A 24,345-nucleotide genomic window follows, 5' to 3' on the forward strand; every position below is an offset into this window, starting at 1 on the left:
TGCCAGTCCTTTTTCTATCCTCCACAGAACCAGTTTCTTGAACTTTCAGTTTTTGATCTGCCAGTCCTTTTTCTATCTTCCACAGAACCAGTTTCTCGATCATCCAGTTTTTGGTCTGCCAGCCCTTTTTCTATTCTCCACAGAACCAGTTTCTTGAACCTTTAGGTTTTTGCCTGCCAGTCCTTTTTCTATTCTCCACAGAACCAGTTTTTGAACCTTTAGCTTTTGGTCTGCCAGTCCTTTTTCTATTCTCCACAGAACCAGTTTCTCGATCATCCAGGTTTTGGTCTGCCAGTCCTTTTTCTATCCTCCATAGAACTAGTTTCTTCAACCTCAGTTTTTGGTATGCCAGTCCTTTTTCTATCCTCCACAGAACCAGTTTCTTGAACCTTTAGGTTTTGGCCTGCCAGTCCTTTTTCTATTCTCCACAGAACCAGTTTTTTGAACCTTTAGCTTTTGGTCTGCCAGTCCTTTTTCTATTCTCCACAGAACTAGTTTCTCGATCATCCAGGTTTTGGTCTGCCAGTCCTTTTTCTATCCTCCATAGAACTAGTTTCTTGAACCTCACTTTTTGGTATGCCAGTCCTTTTTCTATCCTCCACAGAACCAGTTTCTTGAACCTTTAGGTTTTGGCCTGTCAGTCCTTTTTCTATTCTCCACAGAACCAGTTTTTTGAACCTTTAGCTTTTGGTCTGCCAGCCCTTTTTCTATCCTCCATAGAACCAGTTTCTTGAACCTCAGTTTTTGGTATGCCAGTCCTTTTTCTATCCTCCACAGAACCAGTTTCTTGAACTTTCAGTTTTTGATCTGCCAGTCCTTTTTCTATCTTCCACAGAACCAGTTTCTCGATCATTCAGTTTTTGGTCTGCCAGTCCTTTTTCTATCCTCCACAGAACCAATTTAATGAACCTTCAGGTTTTGGTCTGCCAGTCCTTTTTCTATCTTCCACAGAACCAGTTTCTTGAACATCCAGTTTTTGGTCTGTCAGTCCTTTTTCTATCCTCCACAGAACCAGTTTCTTGAACATCCAATTTTTGGTCTGCCAGTCCTTTTTCTATCTTCCACAGAACCAGTTCCATGAACCTTCAGCTTTTGGTGTGCCAGTCCATTTTCTATCTTCCACAGAACCAGTTTCATGAACCTTCAGTTTTTGTCTGCCAGTCCTTATTCTATCCTCCACAGAATCAGTTTCTTTAAAATCGAGATTTTGGTCCGTCAGTTCTTTTTCTATCCTCCACAAAACCAGTTTAACGAAATTTGTTCACCAACCTTCGAATTTTTGATAAGCTAGATTTTTGTATAAAAGAATGTGCCTTGAAAAAAATTCATAATTTTTTTGATTTGTTTACTGTTAATATCTCAAAAAAAAATTGCTATTGGAATTATATAGTGGCAACCAGTACACATTTTTTCTATAAACCAGTGCTATTTTTCAATGTAAAGTAAAAGAAAATGGCAGAGGCGCAACTTTTCTTCGATGAAGCCTTTTTTAAGGGCGCGCGCCAGACCAATTGGACCAACCTTTTTTAACTTACGGAAAAAAAATAAATTTTTTTCGATTATATCTTATGATACGTGTTAATTGATGGACTTTGCTAAAAAAATATTAGCCGTATGAAAATCTTTATTATTACCCAACTCCTTACCTTTTTGAGTTATAACTATTTGAGGATTCTTTTTGCATCTTTATTTCTGTAATTTATAGTCCCTTCGTTAAGCCGCAAAACTGATATAATCATTTGCTTCAAGAAAGGTAATTTCACTGGAATGGAATATTGATAATTCACAAGCTTTTCGCTCCATTACTGGGGATTATTTGTAAATATTTCTTCTGCGTATAATTGAAAAGGGATTATGTCCTTATTATTACTAAAATTAAAATTTTTATAAAATTTCAAAAACTTTAAGTAATTACGCAAACAATGATGTGCATTAAACTCGCAGGACTTTGCTGGAAAATTATTTAGCTCAGCATACAAAAACTTTTCCAATTAATCGTAAATCCCAATGTAATGCAACAACCGCGAAATCGAAACTTTATTTAAGCGCTGGATATATGTCAGCAATTGATTTGAAATATCCAAGTCACCATAAATTTTAAAAGACAAATGTTTAGGTTGCTCAGCATCATCAAAATTTCACGCACTCACACACACACACGCACGCTCATACATCGATTCATTCTACGCAGCACTTAAATAAATTACCAAAAATAATGAAAATGAAGCAGACACAAAACCAAGCGTGACAAAGTGAAACCGTGACAGGAGGATATGGCATATTTATGCATGTGTGTGTGCATGTTTGTGCGAATTCATAATATTATAATAATATGCGTTCATGGCATATAGAAATATGAATGCTGCTTGCTGCATAAAAACCATATTGTACACACACATACAAACGTACATAATGCGTCAACTCGCTTTTGATTCAGCGCTTTGGAGGCCACGTAGGAAAATGTAGTTACGTCACTATACTCGTATAGCGTTGCTGAGCTTTTTCTTGAATGTAAAGAGCGAATTTTACACGCAGCTCCAGGAGGAGTCTATCATAACAGACCGCTTTAAGGTGTTATTAGTCTCCCGCTTCATATCTTTTGTCGCCAATTGAGAACTAGGACCGAATTCGGCGGTTGAGATCTGGTACGATTTTCACTGATTTTCCAGTAGTTTATGGAATTAAAATTTTGTATTTACAGCGCTCAAAAAACATACAGCAACTCTAGATTTTGACCAGTTTAAACAATTTTTTCGTTTTTTTTAATGTGCCGTAGATTTTTTTCATAAAATTAAAACTTATTTTGCAACAAGGAAAGTGGACGAATTTTCAGCATAGCGAAAAAAATGGGTATGAAGTTTCGTAGTTCAATAAATTTTAGTATAAAGAAGTGCATACGAGGGGTGCTTTTTATATGTCGGGATTAGAGAAAAAAAACAAATTTTAATCCTCGAAAATTACTTTATTGTTTTTCAAATTATTCTCCATGAAGATCTATACACTTTTGCATGCGTTTGAATCAATTGTCGAAGCACTTTTGCCACTCTGAATGAGGTACCTCCAAAACATGCATTCTGAATGCCGCAACCGCTTCTTCAGGAGTCGAAAAACGTTGACCTCTCAGTTTGTTTTTTACGTACGGGAATAAAAAGAAGTCATTCGGTGCCAAGTCAGGACTATACGGCGGATGACCCATTAATTCGATCTTTTGGGTGCTCAAAAATGCAGTTGTTTGAGCCGATGTGTGAGAGCTCGCATTGTCCTGGTGAAGAGTGATCCGTCTTTGGCGAATGGTTTTCCTAATTTCGTGGAAGACAACTGGCAAACAAATGGTTGTGTACCACTCAGAATTTACTGTTCTGCGTTGTTCTAGTGGTACGGTTGCGACATGTCCAGTTTTTCCGAAAAAACAGGCGACCATTTGCTTGGAAGTGCTTCGTGCGCGAACAACTTTTGTTGGATTTGGCTCATCCTGAAACACCCATACAGTCGATTGCTGTTTACTTTCGGGCTCATACGCGTAAATCCATGATTCATCACCTGTCACGATGTCATAGACGTGTTTCGAAGCCCCGCGATCGTATTTTTTGAGCATTTCCTTCGACCAATCGAGACGAGCCTTTTTTTGAGCGATTGACAAATTGTGTGAGATCCAACGCGAACAAATTTTTTTGACAGTCAAATGTTTATGCAATATTGAATGTACGCTGGTCTCACTAATGCCTAAGATAGTCTCAATCTCACAATAGGTCACATGACGATCTTGCAATATCAGTTCGCGCACACCATCAATGGTTTTCGGAACAACAACTGATTTTGGACGACCTTCACGAAATTCGTCTTGGAGTGAACTACGACCACGATTGAATTCACCATACCATCGATAAACACTGGTCCTTGATGGAGCTTCATCGCCAAAAAATTAATTAAGTTCATCCATCCAATGTTGCTGAGTTAATCCACGTCGAAAGTTGTAAAAAATAATCGCATGAAAATTTTCATGATTTAATTCCATTTTTGGACCGAGGTGAATCTTTTAAGTTACTGTAAACAACACAAATAGCGCTGGTATTTCAAAAAGTTCTGAGTATGTAAAAGCCAAAAAATGTCAAACTTTGCGATACAGCTGTCAGTTGCCAGATTGCAACACCAGGGTTGCCAAAACCCGACATATACAAGGCACCCCTCGTATTTGAAGTTGCTAGAAAATCTCTTTGAATTTTTAGAATTTTTTCCTTGACCGTAAAGCGCATTTTACCCACAAAAAAAAGAATTTCTGAAAAATTTATTTTTTCATATGACAAAAAATTTAACTCACTGCAAATTTGCTCTTTATTGTATTTGAATTTAATGGACTATAGAACTGAGTACATAACTTTTTTTTTATTCTGTTTAGAATTTTTTTAGATTTTGATAAAAGTGTTCGGATTTTTATAAATCATGTACAAAGTTCTCAACTTGAATTAATGTAACCTTTATTATAGAAAGAAATATATTCGTATAAGGTAATTATTAAAAAAAAATAAAACTAAAACAAAAATTCAAAAAAAAATTTTTTTTAATAGAAACAATAAAATAAAATAAAAAATATAAAAAAAAAATAAAAAAAAATTAAAAAAATTAAATAAAATAAAAAATAAAAAAAAATTAAAAAAAAAATTGAAAAACAAATTAAAAAACCAATTAAGAAAAAGTAGTCGAAGCTTCTCAAAATATCGATGGGCTCTATTTTTTCGATAACGCTGGCTCCCTTATTGCTATTGTTGATATGATTTATTTGATTTGATCCTTGGAACAGAAAAATAGTTGCAGTCTATTTGCGCCGAGTTTTAGCTGAAGGTTAGTTTTTTTTCTTACTTTTGTTGTCGGCACAACTAGCAAGTACAGCACTCAGCCAACATTAAGTCCATTGAACTACACCCCGGTTTCCTTTTTAATTTTCTTTAAATCTAAGCGGCCTCCGAAGACATCTGAGTAGATCTCTTGTGGTGCAAAGTAGCCAAGGTGGTCGCTTCTTAATACATCAGTGCCAAAGACCTCAAGCCTGATTTGAGCGAAGGCTGGGCAGACGCACAGAAAGCGGTCCGCCGTCTCTGCCTTCTCTCCACATGCTAAGCAGAGTGCAATGTCTGAGATGCCTACCTTGGTCCGTCCATAAAAAGTGGTCAAGCTCAAGTTTAAGCTCAAGTTTAAGCTCAAGTTCGAGCTCAAGTTCAAGCTTAAGTTCAAACTCAAGTTCAAGTCGAGTTCAAGCTCAAACTCAAGCTCAGCTTTTAAGTCTAAGCTTCACTTAGTAACTTAATTTGAACCTTCTAATAAAAGGTGCTGTGATCTCGAGCTCAAAGCCATTTATATTTCGTATAAATGAAATTTGGATTCGTAAGTTGTCTAAGATCCCTACCTCTTAAATGTGCTTCGCCTATAGAAAGTGTTCCGTCCCATAGAAAGTGGTCAAGCTTAGGCTAAAGTTCAAACTGAAGTTCAATCTCAAATTCAAGCTTAAGTTCAAATTCAAGCTCAAACTCAAGTTCAAGTTTAAGTTCAAACTCAAGTTCAAGCTCAAGCTCAAGTTCAAGCTCAACCTCAATCTCAGCTTTTAAGTCTAAGCTTCATTTCGTGACTTAATTTGCACCTTCTAATAAAACCTTCTCGAGCTCAGAGCCATTTTTATGTCGTACAATTGAAATTTAGATTCATTTTGTAAATTATATTTTTGTCAAGTTCAAATTATAATTAAATAGAATTCAACGAAAGATCTAGAGAAGGCAAATAACTTTTTACCATCTCACTATGGGAGGTGTATACTCCGAACATCTGGGAATTTCCTTCAGTTTTCGGCTCCCCGACTACTGTAGTGTCTTTCAGGCTGAACTGATGGCAATGATGAAAGTCGCGACACTGATACAGTGTGATGCGATATCTATGTGATCACTGATAGCCAAATGGCGATAAAATCGCGCACAAAACAGTCGATAACCTCCAAGGTAGCCATAAAATGCCGCACATTTCTTAACGAGATGGTTGAGTCATTTCACCTGAAGGTAACATGGGTTCTTGGGCCTCGCGACATTGAAGGTAACTGTAGAGCTGATGGACTAGCAAGACTCGGCACCAAATTGACCGATGAGTACATAGACAATGGCATAGGAATACCCTTACAAACATGTAAGCTACTCATCCTTGAAGAAATCGTAAAGAGAGCAAACGAAAGATGGCATAATGAAGCCACTTGCAAAATCACCGGTCAACTGTGGCCGACTCTCAATGCTAAACGCACAGAATCTCTGCTAAGCCAAAATAAACAGAGTCTTACCACACTGATCTCAGTCCTGATCTCAGTCATAACGGGGCACTGTTTAATAGGTAAACACGCCCAAAGGGTGTGCAAACACATGCCTTCTGATGAAGTTGCCTAGATGAGGACGAGGAAGAGACAATCTCGCATTTATTGTGCCACTGTCCTGCTCTATCCAGACGCAGGTTTACTATTCTGGGTAAACAATTTTTTAATGAGTTGGAAGATCTCAGTTCTGCAGAAATCGGAGACATTCTAAAATTTTTGAAAAGTACACACTGGTTTTAAGAGAGATAGGGGCAAGCTCCTCACGCGTCATCACAATGGGCTATCAGCCTGAGTGTGTCCCACAGGACAACCGCTTCATCCTAATCTAACCTAACCTAACCTTTCTATGGAGGGTGCCTAAAAGAAGCAGAAAAAATTGAAGCTTTCATATTTCTCAAAATTTCTAATTCACAACTCAATAAAGAAATCGTCACATAATTTTAGCTGAAGTACGTAAATCCAAGCTGCACCTCACTTCCCATTTGTAGTTACGATTTGTCATTTACAAATTTTATTTTGTAAAACTTTTAAACTTCACAAAACTTACGAATTAAGTGAAAGCCACCTTAATTGATTTTATCTGCTTTGTTGTTGCTTAAAATTTAACAAAAAAAAAAAAAAGCAATAAAATATAGGTTGAAGTATGAAGCACGAAATCAAAACAAACTGCGTTTGTGAACTCTTTAAATTCAAGCGCTTTGCGCATTTGGTCGTCTCAACACCATGAAAATGAAACTGAAACGAAGTTGAAACTAAAATTTGAACTCAATAGCTGAATACATCGCAGCCACTTCAACTCGGAGCTCAAGCTCTTTGTCATCCATACGAGGACTCACCACCGCACGTTGAAGGCAGAAGTCGCTGCCATCACTGCTATCGCTGAAAATTAGTAGCGATGTGTCTCAAAATTGCAAATTCGTCGTAGCACTGCATCAGCTAGTTCTGCCTGATTTCTCTACAGGGGGTTTCGTTAATTGCATGAGCTACAATTTGCTACATATATGAGCCCGAAATGAACGCGCAAAGGTGAAAGTAGCAGCAAAGTGAGAATTGTGTAAACACACTCGCAACTGTAGATTTGCATGAATTCCCCCAGCAACTTTTAGTCGCAGCGTTTTATCCAACACTTAATTCATATATCGCAAATTTTCGCTTTGACTGAAAGTTCGCACATATGAACAAATTAATTAATATGAAATGTTGTTGCGTGTATGTATGCGTACATATGAATTTCGTCAGGGCTACAGCAAACTTTTGGACTCATTAAATATTAACAAAATATCTCGTTAATGTGAATTTACTTTGCTTCACTCTCAATGCCTTTCTCGCCTCTTCTCCGTCCGCGTTGAATTATTTTTTTGTTGGTCTTTGCTGTGCTTAAATTTGAAAGACAAATAAAAGCACGTGAATTGTAAGCAATTTTAGTTTTATATCTAACATCCTTGCCTATGTGTAAGTATGTGTGTAAGTGTTAAAGTACAAATCTCAAAATATTTGTAATAATTTGCTTTATAGTCACTCTATAGTTAACAAAAGTAAGTATAACAATATTGAGATAAAGGGTGGTCCGAGGTGAAGTATTTACGAGGAATATTGAGAGATCATTGCAGAGATTGCATTGTAGTCTCATGTGCAATATACAAGGTGGCGCAAAATAAATCATCCAATCCAATAAATCAAGAATAACATTTTTCGCTAAGTAAAAACAAATTATTTTGCGTGCTGGAAATTTTTATTTTGATCTTAACACGCTTCATTGCTTGCACGCTAATATACGGCAGCTGTCTAGTTGTTCTTCTTCTTCATTGGCAGATTAACCGCTTACGCGATTTTTGCCGATCTCAACAAAGCGCGCCAGCCGTTTCTTTCTCGTGCTAACCGGCGCCAATTGGACACACCAAGTGGAGCCAAGTCGTTCTATAACTGATCTTTCCAACGCAGAGGAGGTCCTCCTCTGCCTCTGCTAGCACCAGCCCAGGTACCGCATCAGAGCCGGTGCATTTGTATCCATTCGAACGACATGAGCCAACCAACGTAGCCGGTGGATCTTTATTCGCTGCACTATGTCTATGTCATAGTAAAGCAGTCTACATAGTTCACAAATGTCAAATATGATTGACGTACGACATCATTTGCAAAAAATATAGACCTTCTGCTGATAGCGTGATTAATTTTGCGCCACATGGTATATACCTATAATGAGTAGGACAGGGGCAACAATTCTAAAACATTATTAAAACATAGGTGGCAGTCAAATATAACTCTCTTCCCGTTTATCTTTTATGTATTTTTACCAATGGTGTTTTCGTTTCCATGAAAAAATTTTGCCCTTCCACGTTGTACAAATTGTTTAATGTTGCACTCAACTCGGTAATACACCATGATTTTTGCCTACTCAAAAGCAAGTAGGGGTACTTTTTAAGTAGTCAGCTGAGTTTCAGCGCAATCAATATATCTGACAAAATTTCTCAAGAAAGAAAATTTGCCTCCTTCTGCCTTCGTGGAGTATGGCACTTTTAGGCCCTTATTTTAGCATCGAACACGAAGAGAGTTAAGGGCAACAATGAAAACGCGACACTTCTTGGGAGACACGAAATTGCCATAAATACATTTGTATGAAGTTTTCATAAAAAAGGTCATTTTATTTACTTTTACAACGATTTTATGTTTTAGAGAATGGACATTTCCGATAAATGATGAAGCAAGTCCTTTTTTTAGTCAAAAATTTAAAATTTTTTTACGCCTTAATGTTAAGTTTTAGAACTAGATTTACTACCTATTTTTCTTTTGAATAAATTTTAAGCAAGAACTTTTCTCATTTACCCCGATCTTTCACTTTCGTCTGATATTAATATCACTAGGCTGTGGTAGCCTAAGCAATTTTTTTACATTTTTTACTTCTTTGATCATTGCGAAACTTCAAAACCCCGCCAAACAAAGTTCTGGTCTACGAAAAAAAACGAATTTAGGCATATAAAATTCAAATAAATCTCTTACAATAACTATCTGAGTTCGATCACTGGATTGTTGAATAAAATATCACAAATTAATGGCAACACATTTGACACTTGATTGACGTTCAGCTTAAGGGGGGAGCCTCATATAGAAGCCTCAAAAAATTGATTTTTTTTTGATAATCTGAAAATATAGTATCTTAAGAATATACTGTGAAATTTTTATGCCGAAATTCTCAATGTTATATATTAGCTTCTACAGCCCACTAACTAGGTAAGGAGCGGTCCACTCGGTCTTGTATCTCAAACTTTAAATTCAATTATCTCGAAACGAATTTTTTAAAAACTGCTCGTGTTGTAACTCAAAAAATTATCGGCAGATTTGTCTGAAGTTTGGTGAGGCCTTTCTGTACATTACTATCGGAAGGATAAACATAAAATTTCAGATATTTGGCGCTGATAAACTACTTTTTGGAGGTTAAAAGTGTCAATAAAATAGCCTGAATTCTGACTTTTTTTTTCAAATGCTTATTTTATAATTAATTTTATACTTGTTTTTTAATTTATAGGTTCAACCTTTCCGTTAATATATTATAAAAAAAACCAATTTCATTCTTTTGTTTCAGATCGATAGATTAAGAGTTATAAATAGAGCAGTTTGGGACCTCGCGCCGTAGGCAGCCGACAAGAAATGATCGCGAGGCGCCAACTATGAAAATAAATGAAAAAAAAATTTTTTTGTAGATACTCGAAAGGTTAAATAAAGTTGAGTTAAAGCTTCAAAACAATATAATTATTTTATTCCTTCACTCATATTCCACATCGCTCTGCAATGCTTGGAGATTTAGAAGGCCACTTGCAACATAAAAAATAATGCATACCAGAATTTATAAAAAATGTGAAGAAAGCATGGGCGAAACTTACAAAGACATGACTCTTTGGCATCCTTCCAGCATCCTTGCAACGAGACTCATAATCGCAGCAGAAATCATTTTAGGCAAACACCAAGCCAGGTCATTCAACAACAAACCAAGTTTTCTTGCTTAAACAAAACATTCAAAAATATTATAATCGCAAAACAGGCATGCATCTACTATTCATAGAATTCAAACAAGTGTCAGCAGCGTCCGCGGCTATGAAATCCTTGAAGTTTTTCCAAAACTGGGCATCAGCAGCAAACTGACCAACTTGGTTATGGCCACTCTGACAAACACTACCGGAAGAGTAGTAGTCCAGCAATCCGTCTCGTTTCCCTTTGACGTTTCCTGTGGAGGCAAAAAAGGCGACGCCCCCCCCTGCAACCGTTTCCAACTTGCTACTGCATTACGCAATTAGAGATGAGGTAAAATTTGGCAATCTCTTTAACCGCTCAGGGGTAACTATTGCCTATGCCGATGACATTGCGATAATAGCGCCAAGTAAAAAATATCTGGCCGAACTTTTTCTCAACATCGAAAAAGGTGCTGAAACCATAGAACTCAAAATACCAAATATATTGTATGAAGGCTTTACGCGTGGTAGAAGACATGGTAATTGGCACTTACCGCTGCGTGGAGTTACAATCGTGTAAGTATCTGGGCGCCGCGGTACAAAATGCGCATAGCTCTCACGACTCAATACAAAGCAGGATTGCAGCATCAAACAGAGCATATTTCGCGCATACCAAACTTTTAAAATCTACACTTCTTACAAGAGATTGCATACTACGTCTAAACTAGTCAATAATATGGCTGTGAATGCTGAACAATGACTTCCAAACAAGAATCGTATCTAAAAATATTCGACCGAATACACTACAATGAAGAATAGCTGCAGTTGTGAAATGGCGAGTACATCGTGAAATACGTCGAGCCCCAAAACCTGTTCAGTGATATTAGGTGCATAAGAGATGACCGCCTCCAGAAATCAATCGTTTCACACAACCCCGTAGCGTCTAAAGCACAAAGACGTACAAGACTAACATGGGTTGAACAAGTTCAAATGGACTGGAGTACACTGGGTTTTAGAGACTGGAGAACTACAACCGAATCCCATGTCAAGCACAGTTCTCGCACTTTTCCGAATTTACCTAATTTCGCTGTTTCTAAAAAAACAATGAAAAAAAACAAAAAAAAAATCTCATTCCTCAACCCCAAAAACTTATTCTTTCCATCCTTACTCCCGCACAATAGTCAGCGAATTGCATTGTGGCTACTAACATACGCAAATACAAAGAAAAACACACAGTTTAACAGTTTTTGCTAAACAAAAAAAAAAAAAAAACACACAGTCCCGGCATACCAAACATGTGTCCGGCATATGCAGGCAGCCCGCACGACACTAGCCACTTTCTCTCATGCCCTCTAAAACCGACTCATCTAACACCGCTCTCCCTCTGGATCCCAATACGTCGAAACAGCATGTTTCCCGGGTCTTTAGACGAAGACGACCGGTGATATGCCCTACACTGGCGGGGCTTCTATTACTGTTAACAAACAAACAAACAAAAACACACAGCCACACACTGCATAAGTGGCGCCAGCAAGAGGAAGCGGGCGACCGCGGTAATAGCGCAGACACACCAAAAAATTAGCGAAGTTCTCGGTCCTCCTAGCCGAAAAATGTGAAACACAGATGACGCTCCAAGCAGTAAGGTAATGGTGTTCTTCCCAAGCAACGACAGGGGAATACACACCTATTTAGGACTGGTAGCGGCAGGCTGATCATCTACCCTGCCAGAAAGCAAAATAGATTAACGAAACCAACGCAAGACTGAGTCTTGTCGAGGTCCTCTGCTCTCGAGAGGAGTGAACAAGGAAAAAAAACAAAAAAAATGATATTGCATAGCATAGTCAGGTGCTTTTAGACTCTATGCAGCATCGACCGTATATCGTAGTTACTTAACAGAATCGAACTGTGGTTGGAATGTGATCAGTTCCCCGGTGGACTGCCGTACCGAGGAGGAGCGTGGCCTACGGCCATTGCGTGAAAATAAATTCCGTATCGCTAAATCCAGGTATGATTCGATCGATTCATATCTCTCGCCAGAGGGCGCCAAGCAGATTATAAACGATTACGCGATGGTGGCATTGATCCGCTACTGGCACAGCATGTGACACATCTATTCATACGAGATGCAGCATCCTTGTTTAGTGAGAAAGTCGATCAAAACGACGAGGAGGACACAGACCACTTTGAGAATATCCAGTCGACCAATTGGCAGACGATGCGCTTCAAACCGCCACCTCCAAATTCATCGATTGGGGGGGAGTTCCGACCATGTGAGTCACAGATCAGGAGAATGCTGCCCTAGTATGATTTTTCGTGCTGCTAACACGCGTAATACTGTCGTATCAGTTGAACTTCCTAATACCCATCCCATTAGCAAGGTTGATGAACACATGCAAACTGCTCAACAACGGGACGCTTGTTGCAAGGAGAAGTTCTGGTTCCGCAAATCATCACGAAAGACTTGCCACATGAATGGTAATGGTGTTAATGGTGTACATAACAGTACTAAAGAGAATGGCCAAACTAATCACGAGGAATATGAATTGATGACAGTGGGTGAAATTTTCAATGGAAAGGCTGACTCATTCCCTGGTCTAGTGCCGCTCATTCGCCGCTATTCGCAATCAATGGAAGTGGACACTGCCACTCATTGCACCATTGAGCAGTATTTGCGTTTTATAGAAAAGCGCGCCTCTGGTGAATTGGTGACTACATCCACTTGGATACGCGAACAAGTGCTAAGTCATCCTGATTACAAAAAGGACTCTATTGTGAGTGATCGCATCAACTATGATCTATTGAAGCGAATCAAGAAAATACAAGAAGGCAAAGTGATCGAGCTCACGATACTCGGTAAAGGCAACCATTCCAAGACAAATTCGCTACCGCCCGCACTCCAAAAGCAGTTGGCATTGAACGGCTGTTGCGAGAACAAATGACCACCCAATGGAAACGTGGAAATGTGCTGATTGCGGACAAGAATAATATTTAAATATGGCATAAATTTAATCTCAAAAATCTTTTTCTCTTTTTCCTATTTCCCACTATTTATAGCACACTCAAGACTTCATAGTCCGCATAAGCTGTTCAGCTATGACCCAAATGCAAAGTTCAAAAACGGTTTGAGATAGAAAATTAATAAAAATAATTTTCCCTGATATTTTTCTGATTGGTTGTTTTGATTTTATTCAATGAGGCATAGCAACGGATGCCGGGTAAAAACTAGTCTGAAATATATGTCATATTATTTCTAAGAAATCACTGAGTTAACGGCTTTTGAATTTATTTATAGCATCCATTTCAAGTAGAAAAGTAGAAATAAGCCTTTGATAGGCATCTTTCGCAACAGATCATAAAAGAAGAATAATTTCCGCTCCAACTTTGCTTGTGTCTACTTCATTAGCTATGCATTTAATTTGAATATCAGCAACTGCACACACTTATATATGTATATATGTATCCAGGCAAGTCTTCATTAAACTATACATGAGTAGAATATGCGACATAAGAAGCGGAGCTACGCTGCCTCATATCCTAAAACTAAATATATGTACGTAAGTATATCCGGCCGCCGTAGCCGAATGGGTTGGTGCGTGATTACCATTCGGAATTCACAGAGAGGTCGTTGGTTCGAATCTCGGTGAAAGCAAAATTAATAAAAACATTTTTCTAATAGCGGTCGCCCCTCGGCAGGCAATGGCAAACCTCCGAGTGTATTTCTGCCATGAAAAAGCTCCTCATAAAAATATCTGCCGTTCGGAGTCGGCTTGAAACTGTAGGTCCCTCCATTTGTGGAACAACATCAAGACGCACACCACAAATAGGAGGAGGAGCTCGGCCAAACACATAACAGAAGTGTACGCGCCAATTATATATATATAAGTATATCCGTACGAAGGTATAAACTTTCGCAATTTTTCCCATGTGGATGTGGATACATTAGTGAAAATAATACATAAGTAGTGGTAATCACAAGTGCATAAGTGTGTGTATGTGCGCATGTGCTTACACGAGCGTAACGCATGTGTCATCAATAAAGTTACAACTAAAAGTAAAAGTAATTTTATGTAAAATGTATGGAAGTTGCAGGGATGGCAACATTCCTCGTAGCGCATTTCCTTCATTTACGCATAATTTCTTTTCATTAGTGCTGACCTACTTCAAAACATGTTGCTTTCATGCGCTCCTCCGCTGTCCCTCCCCGTCAAACAGACACAGACGGCTTTAGTTTTGCCACCTCCACAAAAGCCCATTTGCCTAGTTTGTTGTAGAAAACCCAACAAAAAAGAAAAAAAAACACGAAAAATGAAAAATGAAAAAAATCAAATTTAACTCTCATATGGAGCATGTAAAATAATTGCAGAATAACAAGTAGGCGCAAAACTATGCCGAAGATTGCATCTGAAGCAACACACGTACACGCGCGCACACACACACACTGATGTGCCACTCTGAAGGGGTAGGCATGCAATCGTGCATGCGAACGTACACATACATACATACGTATATGGAATGCCTAAGTGTGTTTTTGAGTAGGGAAGAAAAATGGTGGGAATTGCGACAATTTGGAAGCAGCAAATGTAGGCGGATGTGCGCTGGTTGGCTTGAGTGAACGAACTACCATTGCGAGTGTATAGCAGATTTAGTATATGAAGTGCGAGTAGGTACTTTTTCCATTACATCTGTGTTCACAATAACAGCAGCGCGACATAAAATTTTGACTATTTCTTTTTTATTATTTTTATTTTTTCCATTATAACTAAAGGGTGGTTAAGTTTCAAGGGCCGGTGTTGATTTTGAATAAAATACAATTTTTTTAGAAAATTATTATTATTTCTCTTTATTATAATAATACTGATACAGCTCAATTACGCATGGAACAAAATATCGACCAAATGGCCGCCGCGCCTCGACGGCACACCTCCATCCGATAGTCCAAATTTTCGATAACGCTGAGGCATAATTGAGGTTCTATACCGTTAATGTGCCGAATTATCTCATCCTTTAGCTCTTGAATTGCTGCTGGCTCATCCACGTACACCTTTTCTTTCAAATAACCCCAAAGAAAGAAGTCATCTCACGATAGCGAACACTATTCACTGTAACTGCCTGACCGGCCTCATTTTGGAAAAAATACGGCCCAATGATGCCGCCGGCCCATAAACCGCACTAAACAAACTCTTTGTGGGTGCATTGGTTTTTCGGCAATCACTCTTGGATTATCATTCGCCCAAATGCGGCAATTCTGCTTATTGACGAATCAACTGAGGTGAAAATGTGCCTCATCACTGAAGATGATTTTCTTCACGAAGTGCGCAATATGCATTTTGATTTGAACGCCCGTTTTCATAATAAGTCAGAATAACTTGAACGCTTTGCTTGATTGTGTATCTTTCCAAGGTTCAAATTGAATTAGTCTGAGATTGAAAACTTTCAAATGAAATGCAGAAGAAGCTTGACGTTTAGGTGTAGTTCACATTCAACATCGGCCTTTGAAATTTAACCAACCTTTAGTTAAAATTTCAGTTACCCGAGTAACACTAACCGAACGAAGCCAAGTACCTCGGCATAATTTTAGACCCAAAGCTTTATTGGAAGAGGAACACCGAGGAAAGGATGAAGAAACTTCTAATCCCCTTTATCTGTAAGAGCAGATTTTGCAAAAAATGGCGACTGAAACCGTATATCAGTCCCATTTGGACTTATGGAGCTTTCATGTAGAGGGAGGCGGTGCAGACACAATCCTACCTAAAGAATCTAAAATCAAAAGAGACCTAAAGAGAGTACAACGATTAGCTTATGTATATAGAAACATCAAATCCATTCCGCTCGACACCTCTGGCGGTGGTGAAAGTGATCCTACATATTCCACCCACTGATATTTATGTTAAAGCGATAGCGACAAAATCTGCTCCCAGGATTAAAACAGCTGGCACGCTAAAAGAAAACACCCACAGTCGGCCATCAATTCTACTATGTGTGGCACACTTGCAAGAGACATCGCAAACAAACGATTTGGTTCCCAGGATAGACCTAAACAAAGACTATAAAGTATGAATACCCGACAGAACGGATTCGCATACCAGAGTCATAACAGATGATAGTGGTCACCATATTTACACTGACGGCTCAAATATGGACAGTGCACTGGCTCGGAACAGTTATCCTCAAAATGCTCGTTTAGACTTCCAGACTGCTGTAGTGTCTTCCAAGCTGAGATCTACGCTATAGACCACAGACGATCAGACTACTGGACTGACCTCAAGCAAACCTTAACATTGTTGTTGATAGTCAAACAGCGATAAAGGCAGTGGATTCAACACGCCTCAACTCGAGATGTGTTAAAGAATGCAGGAGGTCGCTCTCGCTTATCCAACAATATAAAACCACACTTTTTTGGGTTCCAGGTCACTCTGGAGTAGAGGAAAATGAAAAAAGAGCGGATGAGTGTGAAAATAAAGTCTCTAATCTTGAGTTTCAGCGCGTGGTGGAAGACATCAGCATACCTCTAAACGAGTTATACACTGCGATTGACCTGAGTGTAATTACGGAAACCATAGAAGGTGGTCTCTGACCACTAACTACTAAGGTCTCCAAAGCGGACTGGCCAAAACTGAAACTTAAAAGGACAAAATGTCGTCTTGGATTCAACAGATCAAATACCAGTGCCCTCACAGGTGTTATAACAAGTCAAAGCACTATTGGCGCCCTAGCCAGTAGAATGGTTGTACCTCGCGATGACTTTTGCAGGAGCTGTGGAGATGCAGGAAATGAAGACGAAATGGAGTCTATACAACACCTCCTCTGTGTATGCCCTGCACTTCAAAGAAGCCTTGCCAAATACATTGCTCCGCTTACGTGATTTTGGCCAAGTTTAACACAAGCGCGCCAGCAGTTTCTTTCCCATGCGAACCGGCGCCATTTGGAGACACCAAGTGAATCCAAGTTTTTCTCTGTCTGATCTTTCCAACGCAGAGGAGGCCTTCCTCTTCCTCTGCTGCCACCAGCTGGTACCGCATTGAATACTTTCAGAACCGCAGCATTCGTTTCCATTCGAATGATATGACTCGACCAATGAAGTCGCTGCATCTTTATTCGCTGCGCTATGCCTATGTCGTCGTAGAGCTCATACAGCTCATCGTTCCATCGCCTGCGATATTCGCCGTCGCCAAAGTACAAATGGCCTAAAATCTTCCGCAGAATCTTTCACGCAAATACTCCAAGGATCGCTTTATCGTGTCATTTTTCTTATCTTTCCATTTACCTGGGTCAACTAGGGCTGAGGTTTCGCTATTTACATGGTGGCATAGTCTTTCCGTACGAAACTTAGTGTTCCTGTTGATAGAAGTGACAACTGGTGCGATGTAAAGATCACGTTCGACAATGGTGTTGCGACCGTAGCAAGATGCATAAACAGCGCATCGGAATACTTTATTTGGAATCTTTGTATTGATTTTATATTGGTTGAGTTTGAACAGCCGCTTAGCTGGATCCCATAGGTCCAAATAGGTTTAAGCACCTTGCTTATGCAGGAGAATTTTATTGGATTTAGATAGACTGATTGGTTGCCCATAAGCCAATACATAGGTATTTCTAAATCTCATTTATAACTCTTCTATTTTTTTTTTAAGGTGAGCATTTCATCTAAGCTTGGTATCGAATGTCATACCTAAGTATTTGCGGGACTTGCACGCCGTTTATGTGTAGTGGTAGATATTTGCGTTTCTTCTGTGTCAAGTTTAGTTTTAAGCGCCCTTTAGTAATCCACTCGGGGATTTTATCTAAATAAATTTGAAGTTTTTCAATTGAATCAATCAGAGTTTCTCCCACCGACAAGCTGACAGGTGTCAGCAAAAGCGATTGTAGAGCAGTTTGTATCATTAGGCACATGTAAAGCGTCGCTAAATTTCAAGAGCCGATGTTGAATGTGACCACGCCTAAACGTCAACGACACCGTTGGACTTCTTTCTTCGAGGTTATTTGAAAGAAAAGGTGTACGTCGATAAGCCAGCAACAATTCAAGAGCTAAAGGATGAGATAATTCGGCACATTAACGGTATAGAACCTCAATTATGCCTCAGCGTCATCGAAAATTTGGACCATCGGATGGAGGTGTGCTGCCGAGGCCATTTGTTCCATACATAATTGCATTTGGTAGGTCTTTAGAGGTGTGCCGCCGAGGCCGCGGCGGTTATTTGGCCAATGTTTTGTTCCATGCGTAATTGAGCCATACCAATATTATCATAATAAAGAAAAATGACAAAAATTTCCTAAAAGAATTGTATTTTATTCAAAATCCACACCGGCCCTTGAAACTTAATAACCCTTTAGAATAGGCCGCAGTATGCTATCCCGTGGGACGCGCGCTTTTATTTCCCTAACTTCGGAATATGTGTCTGCGTATTTTATTCGGAAAAAACAATTCGTTAGGTGCGATTTCAGAAAGACAGTAGGGTAGACATTTTATTCCTCAAAGCCGTTTTCAATTATGCGAGTAATTCTGAGTGGAGTGTTTGTGCGAAAACCTAATTTCTTTTCTCAATGAAACGTTTGCAATTTTGAGACGTTTGGCTAAAAGCTCTTCCATTAGTTTTGCTATAATTGAAAGGACCGAAATAGGTCGATACGATGTGATATCGTGCGCTGGATTTCCTGGTTTATTATACCTAATTATTTCATCAATTTTCCCACATATAGAGATATGTTTCAATTTGAATGTGGCGTTCCTTATTGCAGTAAAAGTAGATATTATGCATTGTTGAAGTTGCTTGTGGCTTAAAAATGTCTTCCAAGTACTCAGCAAAAACATCAGCTTGTTCTTCACTGCTTATAGCGAAAGAGCTGTATTCCTTTTTGTTTGGTGGGTACTGCGTTATTGGATGTGAAAAGTTTTTTGTACACTTCCAGAGCAAGTATTCAGTGCTCCGTTCGTTTGGTAAGTCCTTTAGATAAATGCTTAGGGATCTATTTAAAATCTTTTATCTTCTTAGAAAGTTCTTTTGCAAATTTCTTTAGCCATTTTTTGTTGCATGGAGATCTTATTCGCTACCATCGTCTCCATACCTTGGGTTTTTCTGCAACCATATCTTGAACATCTTTGGCGTATTTTATGAACTAAAGTGACCAACGTTTTTTCCGCAGTGCTACTCCAGGCTGCCTGTTATATCAGGTTACATAATTTCAACATTTCATCATTTAAATCAAAAGTGTTGGTAATTTCTGAGTTGTGATTATCCGCGGTTAAGATGTTCTTGAAATATTCCCAATCGTAATACTCATTTGTTATGTTTGCTTATTTGAATATTGGGGAATGATCAGAGCTCATATCCAATCCGCTTTCTATGGTGATAAATTAGCAAATATTTTTTTAACAATGAAAAAGTCGATTAGATCGAGTATTTTTTGCTAATCCGTTGGCCATTTTATTAGAGTTCGAGTAGTAAATGCGTTACATCCAGTCAGTTGATACTGTTTACACTACAACCCAAAATGTGTCATATAACGTTTCAAACTTTGCAACAAATTAAAAAAAAAATGAAAGAAATTCTCAACAAACTTTTTACTATTTTTAATTTTGAAAAAAAAAAAAATTTGGGTATGCAGTTTTATAGCTCATTAAATTTATAATAATTAAATAAAGTGCAGGTTTAAAATGGCTAAAATTTTTTGTTACTTTTTAACAATTTTTTATTTTTTTTTTTTTTGCAGACGTCTTTTGAATTTTTACGAGCATTCGTTTTATGGCAGAAAATGCATGGCATCGTCAAGAGAAAAATTATCAAAAAATCAGCGTGAATTTGGAGCTACTTCAAACTAACACAATATTATAACAAAATCCAATAGGCTACAAAACTGCATATACAGATTTTTTTTTCAAAATTGTGATTAAAATGTTAAAAATATTTGATGAGGGAAAATTGAGCAAATATTCGTTTTTTTCATTTTTTACGAAGTTTGAAACTTTAATTTGCATGGTTTTTCCGGTAGTATGAACAAAATAAAAAAATTAAAAAATAAAATAAAAAATAAAATAGTCAAAACTTTGCAATACATCTCGCTGCTAATATCCCGAACGCAGTTGTGCATACATTTGCCCGTACACGTGTATGTATGTATGTATGCATGTATGTATTGGGGTGAAAATGCCCCAGAGCAAAGCTATTGTACGAATTTGAAGCAGCAATTTAAAGTTTGGCATGTCAAGTTTTCTGCCAGTATCTGTCGGAATATGTGTGTTTTTGGGTGCGTGAACGCCATCAGGAAGTTGCAGGCAGGCATTCTCAACTATGCGTAAACAAACTTCTCTGACTTTCCGGTCGCGCTTATATGCGTCGACAATATCTCATGCTCCTGCGCACGTAATGACGTATAACAATCTCGATATTTCCGCTAGAAAATTTGCATGTGCACACAAACACATGTATATACCCGTGCAGGAGAGTACGACGCGTAGGTGGGGGTTCTCACTTGCAGGCCCATTAAGTAATATGGAAACTGAAGTACGACAGCGTTCTAAGATTAGACTTGCCTCCTAGAACGAAAGTCATTGGCTTTGCCGATTACATCGCTGTGGTAAAGGTGGCAAAAAAATGAGACTACGAAATGGAAGTAGTTGCCAGTATTGAAACAGTAAGCAGAATCAAGGCATGACTGAAGCATCCAAGAAGCTTGAATTAGCTGAGCATAAAACTGAGGCAGTCCTCAGAAGCAGCAAAAAAAAAAATAGAATTTATGGGTGGGAATGTAGGGGCTGTAACTATCACTAAATAGTTAGGGGTGGGGATTAATAGTCATTTAAATTTTAAAACGCAACGAGCACTTGCTGTGAAAAACTTATCAAGTGTGCAGTCCTGTTTAAAACGGGTTATGCTCAATTGCGGCCGTCTTAGTCACACTAAGAGCATCCTATAATGAAAAGTAGTCTACTCGATCCTGTTGTAGACCGCACCGATCTGAGTTGATGCATTAACAATAAGTTACTAAGCATGAAATTAATATCCGCCTATCGGTTAAATGCTTTGTGAACTATCTGCAGCTTCTGCGTAATTTCTAATGACTTGGAAAACAAAATTGAGCGAGTAACTTCGACTAGTAGATCTCCATACCAAAAATATGACAACTGTGAGTTGAATGTAATACATATAGCGGATCGCTAGAAAGAAAAAAACGTATGGTCATGCCAGTCTATTAGTGCGGCAAACTGAATTCACCACGGAGAGGATTGATGACATCAACCCAGTGGTGATATTCAATAGAAATGTAACCACTCTCTTTCCAACTCGGGAGTGATGAGCGAGTAAGGTACTTTTACTAAACAACTTCGAAACTACAGTCTATGTAGATAGTCCAAAAATGGATTGTGGTACTGGAGCTGGTATACAGGGTTTGATTGAAAAGTAATGAGTCTTCCCGCGCGGAGCGTCTGACAAGCGATCAACCGAATCGGCTGGTGGGGAAAAATGATCGTTGGACCTTCCCCTTCCACTAGAAACCGGTCCCAGTTCGCTGGCAACAGCGGTGCAGTCAACATCGCTCCGCGCGTGAAAGCTGTTTTAAAAGTGTGTTAGGATTTTGCAGTGGCGAAAATGCACCGATGTTGGAGCAACGTTACTCGATAAAAATTTGCGTAAAGCTAAACAAAACGAGTACCGAAATCACTGGGCTACTCAAGGAGGCTTACGGGTACCAATCTCTGTCCAGTGCCCAGGTAAAACGGTCGCACAAGTCATTCAAGGAAGGCCGAGAGGAAATTCAAGGTCAAAACCATGCTGATCATCTTTTTCGACTCTCGGGGCATCGTCCACAAGGAGTTTGTACCTCCAGGAAGCACTATAAACGCGGAATTTTACAAAGAAGTGCTCATCCGGCTGAAAAACCGCGTCGCCCGGGTTCGGCCCGACCTCGTCAACAATTGGACCCTTCATCACGACAATGCTCCTGCACATCGACTTCCTCTGCACCTCTGCATTGGCCAAAATTGGAGTTCAGGTGCTTCCTCACCCTCCCTACAGCCAGACCTGTCCCCTCCGGACTTCTTTCTGTTCGTGCGCCTCAGAAGAAAGCTGAGGGGAGGCGTTTCGACTCCATCGAGGCGATCCAAAAAACTGTGACAGCTGAATTGGACGCCATTCCGGCGGATGAGTTTAAAAAATGTTTCCTGCAATGGAAGGACCGCTACCAGCGATGTATTGACGCTCAGGGGTCCTATTTTGAAGATAATTAGTTTTATAAGCCAAAAGATTCGTTACTTTTCAATCAAACCCTGTTTAGGTATTGGCATAGACTTAGAATTGAAAAATCTGTCATTTTCCAAATACTTGAATTCCATTCCAGGCCGAAGTATTATCAGTGGGTGAAGCTTCTCTTTGAAGGGCTTCTCGCTACTCTTTCTGGATGCTACTATAACAACCTCTAAACTGGTGGAACAAAGTAAAAATAGCCTTACCACCTTAAGCCTAAGCCATAAAGTTACTTTAAACTGATCCGCGGGACATCGGAATATTGAAGGAAATGAAAAACGAGACGAACTGGCAAGAGGGTTGTCTGCCTTGAATAACATTCCTGCAGAATCGATATTCACACCACTAAGGGCAATCAGGAATACAATTTTCTTAAAATACCTCCGAATCGTTGATTGTAGATGGACGGCGTACAAAGTCAGCAGAATGTCATGGCCCACCTACAACCTCAACCAAACGTCAACATGGACAAATATGAAACGATAAGATGCCTGCGGACTCACGGCATTAATAACTGGCTTCTGGTCCATTTGAGAGCAGCCAGCCAAAATGGGTATCCCCTGCAATATGTAGGGGAGATCGGGGGGTCGTGAGACACGGGGGGTCATGAGACACGCTCACAGCCCTGAACTGAAGAGCGCGGCATCTGTCTGGTATCTGCGTAACTTCTTGCTAGCTTTCAATCATAATATTTACATGACAAATATTTTGTTCATGCAGGTTATTTGTGTGTCCTCATACCGCGACTCCACTTGTGTGATTGAAAGTTTTGCTGATAATCGTTTTTGTTGTTTCTTACACTTTGTTGAACAAGCTAATTATAAAAGTGCATGCATCAAAACCTTCCTTGGTGAGTAGCCTTTTGACCCACAACAAGAGTTTTGCGTAAATATTAAATGCATCCATAAAACAGTGGCCACATTGAAAATAAAGCAATTGGGGGGTCGTGAGACAGCGTATTCGGGGGGTCATGAGACATGCTATTTCCGTAATCTAGGAACATTTAATAGTATTCTACAGCCGTATCTCGCATTTCTGTATTATCTGCAAAGGTGTAATGCCCAAAAAATTAAACCGAAACAATTCGATTCACTGTAATACTTGCGATAGACCTGTTCACTTGAAATGTGCAAATTTAACAGCCGGCTATTACACCTGCATCCATTGTGAATCTGATTAATCTAATATTTTCTTTTTCGGATATTCATTGACTTGATTGATTAGGTATATTATTCATATTGTTCATATCAATTATATTGTAGAAGCCAATATATGCCTTTTTAACGATTGAAATAAAAAATTTTTATAAAATCAGGCCGTTTTCTTTCTGATGAAATTTGTGTCTCACAACCCCCCGAACATGCGAAAATCCGAAAAAAATGATTTTTGAGCAGGCAGGCAAAACTTAGAGATTTTTCTATAATTTTAAGAAATTAATCTTTTGTCAAAGTGTTGTTATACTTAATCACAATTAAAAAATTTTAATGTGCAGAAAAATGGATAGGTTATATTATGTTTATGGTCAAAAAACAAAACCCGTCTCATAACCCCCCGATCTCCCCTAAATATGAAATAAATAATAATAAATAAATAAGTAAATATGAAAACGAAAATATCTTCCACTTTCTCGGTGAATGGCCTGCCCTTCGGAAGGCGAGGGGGTTAACCGTTTTTGAAAACCACTAAGAGCTGGCCTTATAAGATTCCTCAATCGCATAGACTGGATATACTTATGAAGAACTAATCGTATATAGTAACTTTTTGGTAGCGAGGATTTGAGCAACTCAATCGCGTGGAAGCAGTGACTAGATTCTTGGTG

General features: G+C 38.9%; 1 pseudogene; it reads left to right on the forward strand.

Annotated features, from left to right (window-relative positions):
* The first annotated feature begins 10,823 nt into the window (after positions 1-10,823).
* Positions 10,824-13,226, forward strand: LOC129243536 (glutamate--cysteine ligase-like; annotated as a pseudogene).
* Positions 13,227-24,345: the final 11,119 nt, after the last annotated feature.

The sequence above is a fragment of the Anastrepha obliqua genome, chromosome 4 (assembly GCF_027943255.1).
Source record: "Anastrepha obliqua isolate idAnaObli1 chromosome 4, idAnaObli1_1.0, whole genome shotgun sequence".
Taxonomy (NCBI): domain Eukaryota; kingdom Metazoa; phylum Arthropoda; class Insecta; order Diptera; family Tephritidae; genus Anastrepha; species Anastrepha obliqua.